The sequence below is a fragment of the Geospiza fortis genome, unplaced genomic scaffold, assembly GCF_000277835.1.
Source record: "Geospiza fortis unplaced genomic scaffold, GeoFor_1.0 scaffold221, whole genome shotgun sequence".
Classification (NCBI taxonomy): domain Eukaryota; kingdom Metazoa; phylum Chordata; class Aves; order Passeriformes; family Thraupidae; genus Geospiza; species Geospiza fortis.
The window spans coordinates 1425177-1428487 of NW_005054395.1; positions in this window are offsets into that span (position 1 = coordinate 1425177).

Sequence of the window (3311 nt, forward strand, 5' to 3'; positions counted from 1 at the left end):
CCGCAGCTGTCCCGCGGCTCCTCGGGACCCGGCCCAATTAGGGACGTGTTTGACTTTTACGTGCTGGGAGAGCCGGCGGTTCGTATCTCATAGATACCAACTGCGAAAACAAACTCTCCACGTGTTCTTCAAAGGCTCCCTGACAGTGCAGAAAGCCTTTTCCTTATTTATCTTGGAGCCAGAAAACCTCTTTTTTTTTTTTTTTTTTAATTTCTCCTTCAAAACTCGGAGGGAATCTATGCTAATCATTTTAAACCCGTGGGTCTTTCATTGAGACGAGCCAGCCCTGCTTTCTCTAACGCTTAGTTCGGTATCTCCGAATGCATATTCATTCCCTCGCTCAGTCTCTCGGTGCGTTTTACCGCCCGTCTCTTTGCTCTAATTTCAATAGTTTTGGGAGGGGGGAAGAAAATCAGATCTTGGGACATTTAGGGTATTCATTAACCTAGTGAAGAGGAACAGAGGCATTATTACTCACATAGAAGGCACCCTGCCCCCATGTCTATCTAAGGGTTCATTGTAAAAGGATTAAAAGTTAAAGACCTTCATCTTATGATTCTTTCATTTAATCTTCGTGGCGCCTGAAAGACATGCTGGATGGATGATCACATTTAAAATATTCCTAATGTCGGCTACCTTAGGACTCCAGGCAGGGCAAACAAACGTAATTTATTTCCAGAAGAAAGGGTATATTGAGATGTTTAAGTTTATGAACCACCATTACCATGTATATTTGTTAGGTTCTGACAAATACCCAAATAACATTAAAATCAGCCATTCATCACATATGAATTTATGCAAAACCTTGTATGCCTGGGGCCAATATTTTTTTAGACAGAGTTTCACTTGCAAAAAAAAAAAAGTTTGTTTAAAAAAAAAAGCAAGAGTTTTTCATGATTGGTAAACACGAGAATTATGTGAACAGAAACTATTTCATGCTGGGATGGCAGCCAGGGACTCGGGAATGTCAACAAAAGTTCTCCGAAGGTTGAAAATGTCACTGGATTACAATACAAGGTCCTTTGCCCCATTAGCAAACTTTGCTAAAGTAATATTCCCACTACTTAGCGAGGGGGCTCACCCAGTGATTTATCTGTCTGTGATCCCAGCAATGGGGCAAACAGGGACTTCATCTGGAAATCACCTCTGACTGCTGGCTTCAAGATTTAAAAAATTTTATGTGTGAGTGTGTATTGGTGACTGTTATGTGAGTGTAAAAGAAGTGTGCTGTTAATGTAGTCTAAATATTTATCACCATATCTGTCTTAATATTAATCCAAGGGTCATTGTCATCAGAGAATCATGTGTTACATACATGCCTTCTCAACCAATAACACCCTGTTAATAAATTTAGGAGAATATTTGGGGTTTTAAAAAAATCAAGTTTCACCATTCATAAGGCCCATGTGTTTTTTGGTTGTTTTTTTTTTTAATAAATAGCTAAATTTTGTCAGCTGGTAGATCAAAAGTAAACTAGTAGTCTTCACTGTTGTTTCTGGTCAGGTCCACTTTCTGGTCCTCCTGCCCTAGTGTTGAAATGTTTGGCTTATAGTGGAAGTGTTTCAAGCCAAACAAATAAAATATCTTTCTGATGAATGTTTCTATGCAAATCTATTTAATATTAGATTTTGTAATATGTTTTTATAGCAAAATTGAATTATAGCTCTTTTAAATAAAAATCAATTCATAACACAGCCAGTTTTTCTTTGCTGATCTTTGTAGTGGCATCATAAGACTGCACAAAGACCACTGTGGGGAAGAATTAAGGGAAAAGTTTAAAGTTTGCTTTTAGATACTCTGCAGTTTCTTATTTTGCAATTTTAGTGTCTTAAAGCATAATAATGGGAATTTCAATTCATTTCTGTGTCTGCCACAGGCCCAGCTGAGTCATTTAACCTGTGTGCTGCCGTTGCTTGTGAGGAGCACAGGACTTCATCTTCTTTGCCACTGTAGTCAGTCGTTATCAGAATAATCTGTTCTCTCACACCACGTGTTTATTGAAATTCTAATAAAGTTAAGGCCTGGTGTTCAAGGGAGGTTCCTCTATGACATTGCATTTAGCATCCAAGCCATTGTTTTTGTCAGTGCAGAGCAGTATTCTATGTATCATTCTCCAATGCTTTATACTTCTGATTATCAGGGGAAAACGTGACTTTTAACCAAAGTTGTGATGATGGATAATTTGAAAGTGCTAAGAGGAACACAGTCAATAAAAGCACAAAAAAGTAAACCAGAGTAACTTGTCCAAATTAACCAATTCAAAATTAGTTCAGATAGTGTGAACAAAATGAACCAATTAGGAAACATTACACATTAAAGTGTTGACTCCTCACATACATACTTAACTGAAAAATCTATTTGGTTCCTTTTATCATTTTCAAAATACCACCACAAAGATGAGTTTTTGAGATTGCATGAGGGCACTGTGGAGTCATCACCAAAATAACTACAGCTAGAAAATAGAGCAGTAGTATTTGGGTAAATACTGGACAAGTTTTTCTTCTTCCATAGTTTTAATAGAGAAATAATCTTAATTTAGTTACATCAACATCTTGAAAAAAATTCCCAGCAGCTCGCTTCACTGGGCTGTTGTATAAATGTAATCTGCACCACATTGGCTGGATCTTGGACGCATTAAAGAGAAGATATTCCAGCTTGGAGATTTGCCAGGAATCTTCATTGAAAGCTGAAATAAATATAATGACATCATCATATAATGTAACATCATCGCTTCCAAGGTGAGCCAAACCAAAGGTATGCTGGCAGGGGAATGTTGCCACCTGGTAGATCCATGCTAGGAATAGATATGATACTCTCATCCAGCGGGGAGGAGAAGAGCCACACTCTTCTGGAGTGCCCACTAGGATCCTGCAGTCTCTCTGTGCCTGCAGGTCCAGTGGGAGCCTTGCTGCACGTGGGAGCTGCAGGATCTGTGTCAATGCTCTCTTTTAAGAGAGCAGCTCCAGCAAATTTGAAGAGACCTTTTCATTCCCTCTTCCCTGCTCCCAGACCAAGCAAGAATCTCCAATGGTTAAAAGGAAGGGAATGAATACATTCACTTGAAACAACTGTTGGAATGGTTCAGACGGGAACAGAAATATTCAGCAATCAACATTAAAGACTCTAAATCCTTGGAGGTGTTATTGCAGGATCAGCAGCTTACAGCCCTCTTTGTGAATCCTGGGTACCAGTGTATTACCGCTAAGTCCCCTGCAGCCCGTTCCCTGAGGGGAAAGCAGCTGCCCTGTGTGATGTGCTTCTGAAGAGTCTGGGAGAAAAGCTGCTGCAGAAAAATCTGCACGGGTGTAACG